The following is an 11,803-nucleotide window of genomic DNA, read 5'->3' on the forward strand; positions in this document are numbered from 1 at the left end:
GGAGGGCAGAGGAGTGGAGAGGGGACAGGAAGGAAGGAGAAGGGAGGAAAGCAGAAGAGAGGACTACAGACTGCAGACAGTAAAGATAGTGCTCTCGCAGTTACTAAAGAGAATGAGGGAAGTACTGAGAATCTGTCTAGAGCCCTTCATGTTAAATTCTGGCTATACATTTGTCTCGTTTTTGAAGATGCCTGGAGAGTTTGGAGGAGAAAGAGTTTAAAGGTGATAGACTACTTTTTCTAGTACAGGATATGGCAAGGCAGACACAGCACTCAGGTGGTGGGATGAATACTGCTGGCGGTTTTACTAGATTTACAGGGATAATCAAAAATGAGAAGCAAAGCAGATTTGAAAATCTTGCACTTTGGCCAGGAAAGGAGTTCAGCCTACAAGGGTGCAGTCACTGGGCAGGTTAATATCATTGAAAAGAAACCAAATAATTCATAAAGAATTAGTAGGAAAGATATCTTAAGGGATTTTCACAAATCAAATGGGAGAATCATCTGACTAGGGCTTAATAGGTAAACTGTACACTCATTTGATAGATTTTGCCTTGAGAAAAGAGCCCTGGCATATACTGTTCAAACGTGATCTCCTAAGGAATTGTTTCTCTGCCATCAATAATCCAGGCACTTAAAGTTTTTGGCAACCATGGACCATGCCACTCCTAGGAGTGGCAGAGTGGCATAGTTTTTATGGTATAAGTATTATAAACAGGAAAAAAGCAAGAATACTGATTCATGGAAGCTTCCACCAGATTTCAAAGTAGGGCCTGGGAGACCAGGCAGTGAGTGTACCATAAGGCACTGGTTTGGATCTTCTTCTAACCTGAAGAAGAAATCCACTATATAGTGTGATCAGTACAGCAAACTAAGGTTTGGTCAACTATTAATATACATTAAATGTAATAGTTGTGTCCCCCGTACTAGTGAAAAGCATAATTCAACCACAGTGTTGTAGAATGTATTATCTAAAGCCCAGGAGGTTGGGGATTTGAGTAATGCCAAAGCAGGAAAAAGTAGAGAAGTAAAAAAAGACAAAATTTAAATCTTCTGCTGTGTGGTATGGAAAAGAAGGTAAGGAAGGGAGCAAAGGGTCCTATCAATGCCAATGATATGTTGCTATTTCAAAAGGACAACAGGGAGAGCTGTGTACAAAATTGGTGGTGATAGTTGAAAATTGAGTGACTATTCTATAACTGATATCAACACTAGAGAAAAAAGATTAAGGGAAACAACTGTAAAGGTGAAGTGGATAAAAAAGTAAAATTGAGAATGAGTAAAACATAAGAGAAAGAGGTCAGGTAATGATATACATGTAAAAGTAGGAGGGGGTAGACATGAACAGGGGAGAATTCCTTTACACTCTGTAAACTACATTAGGGGTAGAGAAAAAAGTAAGAGTAAGCAAAGCACTAACAGACACTCTAATAAAAAATAGTATAAAATAATGGGCTAAATATGAGACTAACCGTATATAAGGGAGAAATGGCAGAGGAAAAAACTCTCTTAAAAGTACAACTAAAATAAAAAATGAAAAAAAATAATACAATCAAATAAAGACTAGTAAAAGAAGAATTTCAATTGTTTTGGATATGTGATCCTTCCTCAGGCTCACATTAAGAAGTGATGCTCCAGGAAGGCTGTGTCTTTGTTTACGCTGAAAGACTGAGGTGGCAAACTGTGCCCAGAACAGTGCTGGGCAAGAGAAGTGCCATCAGAGAGCACAAGGCACTCATGGGAACCACCAGTCCTCGGCAACTCAGGCCAAAGCTGGCTCTGGGTTGCAGGAGCCTAAAGCACCACCAGCCTCACAGCAGGACTCCACCCAGTCAGCTCTCCAACTGCCAGCAGACTTAGACTCAAACATTCAGCCCTTTTCTATTATCTCACACCATGCAATGAACTAACATCAAAATGGATCAAAGAAATTAACAGTAGAATAGAAACATTTAAACTGCCGAATAGCAAAATAATAAAACTCTTAAAGATTCAAGAGTAGAACGATACTCTGATTGTATAAGAAGTAATACCAAGAATCACAAAATGGGATCACATCAAATTAAAATGCTTCTGACAGCAATGGCAACCTCAAAGTGAAGACACAACCTACAGAAAGAAAAAAAAACTTTAAATTATACCACAAAGCTACTGTTATAAAAGCAGCATGGTTTTGTCCAAAGTAAAACTAACCTAAGGATCAGTGAAACAGATTAGACGATGTAAAAACAATTCCAGACTTAGCCCCATATCTTTGATTAAGAAGGCAAACACTTTCACTGGAAGAAAGCCTTTTTAATAAATATTAGTGGGAAAACTGGCTTCCTATTCCCTAAAGATTAACGCTAGACCCTTAACCTTCACCATACACTAAATATAAATCTAAGTGGATCAAAGATAAATCTTAAAACAGAACTTCTAAATCTTCTAGGAGACAGAATAGGTAGAACTCTTGAATTCATTGAGGTATTCAGTCTTTATGAACAAAACCCCATTTGCACAGGAATCATCAGAAAGAATCAATACCTGGCATCTTATATTATTAAAAAGCTTTTCACAGTAAGATAATCAAATGGAGACAACTTACAATGTGGGAAAGCATTTTTTACCAGCTGTTCCTCAGACAAAGGACTAGTATTCAGAATATATAAAGGAATAAAAAATCATACTTTCCCTGAATTTAAAGACCAATCCAAAAAAAGGGCATAAAAATTGAACAGATACTCCTTGATGAAGAAGTACAAATGGCAAATAAATATATGAGAAAATATTCAATAGCACTGGTCATCTGGGAAATGCAAATTAAAACAAGCCTGAGATTCCAATGTACTCCCAAAACAATGGCTATTACCAAGAAATCAATCAATAGCAAATGCTTGAAGGGCTGTGGGGAAAAAGGAACACTTGTCCTCTGTTGGTAGGATAGCAGACTGGTGCAACCACTGTGAAAATTAATGTTAAATGTCCTCAAAAATCTAGGAATAGAGATTCCATTCCACTCAGCTATTCTCCTTCTTGGTATCTTCTCAAAAGAATTAAAAGCATCATACCATAGCAGTGTATGCACACTCATGTTTATAGCAGCACAATCTGTGACAGCTAAATAGTGGAAACAGCCCGAATGCCATTCAAACAATGAATGGATAAAGAAGATGTGGATTTTTTCATACAATGGAATAATGCTCAGCCATAAAGGAGGATAAATTTGAGACATTTCTAGGTAAATGGATGCACCCTGAGAACACAATCTTAAGTGAAGTAAATCATTCACAAATGTTAATATCACATGATTCCTCAGGTGTGAGAAATCAAAAGTATAAATAAAGACATTATGCATAATAGATATTGTTAACAGGAAAAAATGTTCAAATGGAAAGGGGAACTAGAGAGGGGGAAAAGAAAAGAAAAAAGTGAGAAAAAAGGGGAAAATTGGTATTTTGTAAATAAGGAAGGGGAAACAGCATTGAAGGAAGGGTAGGGCTATGGGAGAAAAAAATAATCAAGTTATATCATGTCCAGGTTCAAATTCCCTATGGTGAGTATCATCATTATTTATACCTAAAATGCACCAACAAACTTAATTAATTAAAAAATTTAAAAGCACCTAAATTTAAAGACCTATTGGAAAAATAGTCTAGAGAAATGAACAGACACTCTACAGAGGAAGAATTACAAATGATCAACAAATATATGAAAAGCATTCAACATCTTTTGTCACAAGAGAAATGCAAATTAAAACAACTCTAATTCCATATTACTCCAGAAAGAATGGCAATCATTAGGAAATTAAACAATAATAAACGCTAGTGTGGCTGTAGTATCAAAGGAACCCTCTGCATTGTTGGTAGGAATATAAACTCGTACAACCATTATGGAAATCACTACGGAGATTTCTCAAAGAATTGAAATTAGAAATGTTATATAACCCAGCTATCATCCAAATTATTACTACAGCAATAATTACACCAATTTTTATAGCAGCACAGTTTGTAATAGTTACATCTTGCAAGCAGCCTGTATACCACATCAACAGATAACTAGAAAAAGAAAATGTGATATTTACATAAAATGGAATGCTGCTGAGCTATAAAGAATGACACATTTGAGATATTTGTAGGAAAATGGATGCACTTGGAAAATATATTAAGTAAAAGAAAGCAGACACACAATCTTAAATAGTATATGCTATTTCTCACTTCAGTAAGGCAAAGTTCAAACTAAGACAATTATAAAAATGGATAATGTGGTGGCAAGGAGTCATGTTTACATGGCCCCATAAGTTTAAAGTTCAGATCTTTAACAACCGAGAAAACCACTCTAATGGTAGATATGTTTCAAGTATTTATCAGAGAGCAAAGAACAAAGACGAAAGCAAGATTATAATACTACATCGATGACAGGAAAAGCACCCAGAGAAATGGAGGGAAGAATTCCCTTCAAGATACCATAAAGAGCACCAGGGCCCGTGCACCATCTGAGTCTTTCCAGTTGTGAATACAGAGCTCACCTAAAGGTGGCTTGGTGCCAACAGGCCTGTGTGCCTGGAAGGATCATCCCCAGCCTCAGCTCAAGCCTGAAACATTCAGTGCTACCAGCGGTAACAGTTATCTCTACACATTCTTTTCTGAAAAAAACAGCCTCTCTACAGAAAGGCAGCAGGCAAGGTCACTTCAGTGAACACCTTCGTTTTGCCAAATTTCATTATCTTAACCCTTTCTCTTACAGATAGAAAAGAAGAAAAGGATGGATCTCTTGCAAATGGTGCAAGAGTACAAGGGTAAGGGATGAAGAGAGGAAGAGGAAATAAGAGAAACAAAAATGTGTCATGTATGGGAACCTAATAAACTTAATTAATGTAAAAACCATATGCCATAACATAGCTAAGACAAATATCAGTAAGTATAAAAAGGAGATAGGAGAACCCAAAGAGGGAAAGGAAAAGGCATAATAAGAAAAAAAAAGCTGTAATATGTACATGTCACTACTCCCCAACTTAATTGTAAACTGCATGAATTACAAACGTGCTAATAGAAAATGTCATTATGAAAACAATGCCATGTCCAAAAATTCATCTCCACTGCATTGTAAAGTAAAATTAAAATCTTTCTCCAATCCAATCCAAAGTTTACTTTATTTTCCAATAAGCTACAGTTATGTCTCTTGGTACAAATCTACACAGTAATACTTCACAGCTCAATAACAACAGTATTGTAGCAGTGGTCTATCCTCTAAAATTACATCTACCAGAATAACTTCCCTCCCTTTTGCACAGTATTCTAAATTCTAATAGTTCATGCAAATAATTAAGATACTTAGGCTTCAGTAATGTTAGTTTACATTTACAGAAATGAGAACACCTGGTGACCTTCAGTTAACATCAGAATTTCTAACATCCTTCCTTATTCTTTAGTCCTGCGTGACAGCTAAACCAAAATGTGTTAAATGCTATCACATTTAACTTGCAGAAAAGTAATGTTTATCTAAAGGACACAGGAACAAGTCCCAGGAAGTCACAGTAGGTCACCATGTTTCCATCAGCGGTGCCAGGACAAGAGGGAGGGGCCCTCATGGAACGAAGAGAACCTGGCTGGTATGCAGCCTTCCTGCCCATTGTCCATGCACATCTTTATTTCCCTCTACAAGTCCTAGCCCATCCCTGTGTTCCCTAAGATCTTTCTCACAGATGCAAGGCTCCTTCATCCTTTCAGAGACCCAGTTCTTTAATCAACCTGATCTGCTTTCCATAACCATGTTCTTTGTGTGGTGGCTCTGGAGGATTAAACGTAGACTTAGGTACAGTAACAGTGATCTAACTCCAAAAGAGACTTCGCTCTCCCAAAATTCCTGGACCTTACTTTCCGAATTAGCGGTAACTAACTAACTTGTTTACTACCATCTATGATTTTAAATCAATAATAAGTTACATGTGAAATATTTTAACTCTGGCTTTTTGGTAGAAAACACAAAATAAGAAAAAATCCCAGTTAATCATTCTTAAAGCCAAGTTAAATTAAATAATAGATAACTTGAATAAGGATTAGATGGGTTAATAGTGATAGGGTATCATGTCTAGGGGAGACTAACTAAAGTGCAGAGGAAGCTATAAAAGAAACCCATGTGAAGTTGCAAGCTTATTTTTGGGATTAGAAAAATACAAAAAAGCAAAAGCATGTAATTCTCAGGAACAACAGAATTCTTACATGGAAACATTTTCTTATTTAGTGCCATATGGGGGAGAAATATATGCATCTCCTAAGGGGGTTCTGAAATAGTCCTCACTGGGCTGGAAATTTAGCTTAGCAGCATAAGCACCTGTCTGGCTAGCGCAAGGTTATAAATTCAATCCATGGCACCGGGAGGGGAAAAAAAAAAACGAAATACTCTTTACTGAACATTCCTGTCTCCCTGAGTATTTGGGAAGTTTGTGGCATACTGAAAATGGTCAATGCTCTTTGTCTTGTGGAGATGGGGACTGCCTTCCCTGGAAGTGCAGCATCTTACTATTTCCTTAAAATATCTTTTGGATCCTCTGTTGCTTTTCTTAAACTTTGGATCAAAGTTTTTGCTTATATCGTAGCACTGGCTACACAAAGCTTGCTGGTAGCTAGCTGTCTAATTCAGCCTTTCTATGCTGGGTGCTCACCTCCATGCTGCCAAAGAAATGCCTAGCTTTGGCCATTTTGTGGTCTTTGGGACATCTGAATACTCAAGGGAAGGTTAGAAAACAGTGTCCTGGTTTCAAACTGTCAGTTCTTTGATGAAGATGTCTATTCTCTGTTTCATTTCCCTAACAGGGATCAAGCTGTTAGTGAATGGGAAAAAGGAGAACTTGTCCAGATTTGAGAATGCTTTGGATGTTGGACTTCTGATGCCTGGCAAATTGCAGAAGCCATTCTCCAAGGATTCTATTCCTATATGGGATTCATTACTTTGATCAGCATTGCAAGTAAATCCATTTCTAAAAACATGTAGCTTATATAAAGCTTTATCCAGAAGAGATGGGGATGTTAAGTCAAATTATTTGCTTTCTGGAGTGAAATTTAAAATGCTCTTTATTACATGGTCATCATTAAGCTGCCATAAATAGTCATTCACATAGACTATGTAGAATTTAGTGTTCTTCAGGTTAGGCCCCCATATGAAACATTGGAATTGTATGTTTTTCAAACACCATAGGGATTCTTTTTACTCCTAGATATTGTGGCATTTGATTCTAGCATTTTGAGGCACTTTGAGTTAAGCATTACTCATATGAAGAACAACATTCATATAATTATCTATTAAATAAAATTACTATCACATATTTAAGATTTTTGCTCCATTTTACTGTTATCACAAAATCTAGCCCCCTATCCAGAACTAACCACAGTCAATAGCTTGATGTGGGTCCTTTTCATGATTCATACATTTTCTTTGAGAAAGTACAATTCTTTAGTTCCAGGCAGGTGCACCAGGCAACATCAGTGGGAAGGAAACCTAAGAGGGTAAAACACTCAGAAACTGCTGAGTGCAGAGTGCTGGTGGCAGAGTTGATGGCACAGAGGCCATGTACTGGCCAAGAATCTCAGCAGAGCTTCCTCGCCTGGAGGAGGGAAGTATTCCAAGGTGACTGACATTGTATCAGGATTCCAGTTTTAGGTGGCTTAGGAGATGGCTTAGGCTAGATGCCTGTGTGCTCCCATGACAGGATATGGGAGCATAGTTGATGATCAGGTCCAGAGGTAACCCTTTGGCCCATACCTCTGGGAGGCCAGTTTTCAAAATTTCAGGATTTTGGAGATCTGACTCACGCCAATACAGGCATCATCTTTCTCTCAGGGAAAGTGCAGGGTTAAAGGAGAGAGAGGCTGACTGGCTTGATGACAGGAATTCATGTTTGGTAAGATGTCCTCCCAGGCTGTAAGTCTGGTGAGGGGCAAGAGTACCAGCTGCCCTGACAATGGTAACCTTTTTATGACAGAGGGGACTTTTGAGGGCAGAGAGTTTTCTTCCATTGTATTTTTTTTCTTTTTTTTTTTTTTATTTAAAGAAAAGGAAACGAAAAAAAAAATACATGGAGATTAAAGAAAAAAAGGGTAGAAAAATAATACTAAATTACAGACAAACAAAAGGTAAGAAATTGCCAGTTGATAAGTTACAAATTGTCTTCTTCGATATGGCTGTTTAGGTTATAGAATTAAAGTATTTAGAATGACATTCAAAAAAGTGACCCTACAAACCATTCTGCTCTATGGCCGAACAAAAGCTCCGTAATATGATTATCAGTCCCACCTATTTGTTTTACATCTCTAAGAGGATAAGGTTAACCATATCAATCTTCCATTGTATTTTTAACATCCATAACCCTTGTAACTTGTATATTGGTAAGGGCTTTATCAGGCTTCTGGGGGGCAATGGTAACTTTTGATAAATTGATGGGCTTTTTGTTCCCCTTTTTATATCTTTGAGAAGTGCTTGAGTAATTTTATGCTTCTAGGCAGGGTGACCTTTGGAAAGTCCATGGCAACTCATTTATCAGAGGTGACAGTTCAATTTTTCCTCAGTCAAAATGTAACAGCATTTCTGTATTGAACACAGTGATAAGGAATTGCTGACAGTCATCTTGAGCAGGCCTTACATGACAACATCTGACCAAGATAGGTGTATTGTTTATCTACGAAGCAGAAAGCTCTGAAGGGGCAGCCCCTGTGGCCGAATGCAACCAATGGCTAGCCGGAACCCATTAAATTGGCTGGAAATAGATGATTGAAAGCAAGGAATAAAGCAATAGATGTTGCCAGTAACTGTAGCAGCCAACAAATACACAAGGGGAAATTCTCAGGAAAAAATAGATCTATTTTTTTCTTCATACGCAGGAAATAACAGTCTAATTTCATTTTAACTCTGTACTGATTAATTCCAATTTCTGGCTCCCTGTGTGTGTGTCATGTACTTTAGAATGATGATGCTACAGACAAAGGGTGGGTACCTCTCAGAAAAAGAGAGCAAAGGAGAGATATCATTCAGATGCCCACCTGGCCACACTTCTCTCAGGAATTTCGGTACAGCTTAGCTAAGGAGGGTACAGGCATCCACTATGCCATATGTTAACTGCCACAGAACCACAAGTGAGGGCCCAATCAGTCACTATGACCAGGCTTATATGCTGGCTGTTTCAGTCATTCACACATTCATTCAGTAGAGACTCAGAAATTAAACATTCAATCCCTTCCCTTGCAAGAAATCCTGATTAACAAGAAATAATCAATCTCTCCTTCTGCTTGAACTGAGCAGGACTCTCAGACTAACTGGCATGCCCCAGGGTAGGGGAGCTCTTATCTTAACCAATGATCAGACCAGATCATATCCTCCTCCCTTTTAGAATTGATGTGAGCCACTGAGCAGCTAGCCAAGAACCCTCCTCCAGACCTCTGTGGGGACATAAGAAATCTCAATGGCATGCTTTCTCACTGGGATCTGGAGAGGTCCCTGCTATGTCCATGAAGTCCCTGCTGTGTCCATGAGGGCCACAACCAGTGACCAAAGAGGTCAGTCTTCTTGGATGACACCTCAGATACAAAAGCAAACAGAAGCACTCAAACAACACCCAGGATTTGTGGTGCCCCCCCATACGGCTCTTGCGGTTCCTTGGATGAAGGACTTGCAAGAGGATGAGAAAATAAAGATGAGACAAAGCCGAGATCAGGTGGAATCCTTTCTCTCTGGATAGGAGGAAAGGAACTGCCTCCTCTCCATAGGAGTGTTTATTTATATATTTTAACATGTTAGTGTCACATGACACCCTGTTGTCCTGGCAACCCACTGTTTGGATTGTCTTGGGCCAGGTGTTCTCTGGGCTGAAGCAGCTTCTTCATGTGGCTGCCCAGGTATTCTTTGTTCTTGGAATGGCCATGCCCTTGCCTTGCACATGTGGTCAATTTCCAGTTTCAATGGCTCCCAACAGATTTGGAGGCAGATTTATTTAACATTGGACAGGCACTGGGAATCAATTGTCCATCAAAATGTCAGGCATCAAAGGTACGAAAAGACTTTTATGGTAAGCAAAGACAGCAAAGGTAAAATACTTAGCTGTCTTTGTTTGGTTCCTACAATATGCATCATAGTAACCAGCTTTGCGTCACAGTGACCAGCCATTTCTAAGAAACAGAAACAACCAGAACTACAACAGGAACAGTCACCTGGACAGCTGAAGTATACTGGGTAGGGAGAGCATATTCTGCTGCAGTACACTTCTAAAAATATTCTAAGGTTTCTCTAGTGGCAGAAAAACTCCTACTCTGATATAAGTTCTACAAATTTATAAGTAGAAGAATCAAATGTCTCTCTCCTAAACATTACTCCTACTCTGATATAAGTTCTACAAATTTATAAGTAGAAGAATCAAATGTCTCTCTCCTAAACATTATCACTGAAACTTTGGAAAATGTGCTTTTACTAAATATCATGGAAAACACAAGCTTCTATATTGTGGACCAAAGCAGAACCATCCCAGAAAGATGAGAGAACAATGACTCTGCAATAATATACTACTCATCTTTTTATTAGAAAGAACTCTGAAAATTTAAACAATATGTGCTGCTCTGCTTAATTTCTTTATATTTCTTAGAAGAAGCAAAAAATCCTGGTGAGACAATTCCCAGATCTTTGGTTTTTGCCTTGTCCATCATCACTGTGTTATATTTATTGGCTAATGTACTCTTCTTGACACCAAAAGAAATCATTTCTTCAGATATGATTGTTTTGGAACAAGGGGGAAATAATCACATCTATTTATTTAGCATAAATGGGCATACCTTTATAAATAGATTTGTTTGATATACCTACCATCATATAAAATAATGTGTACATGTTTTGAGCTTTACAAAGAATGCAAGGAAAAATTCTTGTCTCAATACTATACAACAGATAAGCACTTAGAGTACAATAATGTGAGAGAGCAAGAACTAAACAGAGAGAGAAGAAACAGTAGAGGAAGACAGTCTTCAAAACCAGACAATAGGAAATCAACAATGGCTACCAGAATGTCTCTTGTTTTCTTCAAAATAGCTGTCCATACCTTCACATCTACTTGTGCAAGGACCATCTCTTAATGATTTCAGTACATTTCCTAGTATGCTGAAGATCAAGTTTATAGCACACAAACTCACAGTGGACACAACCAAAACACATCCTAATTATGACACATGCTTCAAATACACAGAGGCATGAAAATCTTAAAATTGCTCACTACATGAAAAATACCAAGCTCAGATAAAATAACATATTTCCACTCTACTCTTGCCTAAAATAATGTCAAAATAGCAACACTTGTTATTCAGTCTCCAAGATGGGACTTGAAATTTCTCATTTCGTACTAGTCATGCTCCAAAGTAAATCTATCCAACATTGATATCCATAGTCTTCAAGTGATATATATCAATAGTGTAAAGTGATTCCCATGAGTAGGTTTTCATCAATACCCCTACTTAAGTCTTGTCCTCTTCAAATGCTTGCTATAGTTAATGCCAAGGCCTTGTTATAAGATCAATTATGCATCCTGGATTGTTTGATTTTATTATCTGTGATGGTATGAATAGCTATTTTGAAGCAAACGACATTATAATAGCCAGTGCTGATTTAATATCATCTTGTTTTGATGTCCTACCATAATTTTGTTCTTCTGTTTCCATTGGTTCTATCATGTTGTATCTTATTTGATTTTATTATATGTGGTAGTATAAACAAATTTTTATGGACAAGTAGTAACCATTGTTCATTTTCTGTTATTTGGTTCTGAATGCCCTGTAATACTTTCATTCTCTTTA

At 37.7% G+C, this 11,803-nt stretch overlaps 1 pseudogene; it reads left to right on the forward strand.

Moving 5' to 3' along the window:
* The first annotated feature begins 5,524 nt into the window (after nt 1-5,524).
* Nucleotides 5,525-10,814, forward strand: LOC100719749 (solute carrier family 7 member 12-like; annotated as a pseudogene).
* Nucleotides 10,815-11,803: the final 989 nt, after the last annotated feature.

This window comes from Cavia porcellus, unplaced genomic scaffold, assembly GCF_034190915.1.
Source record: "Cavia porcellus strain 051 isolate PalLab524CR breed Dunkin Hartley unplaced genomic scaffold, mCavPor4.1 scaffold_10, whole genome shotgun sequence".
In the NCBI taxonomy this organism is placed as follows: Eukaryota; Metazoa; Chordata; class Mammalia; order Rodentia; family Caviidae; genus Cavia; species Cavia porcellus.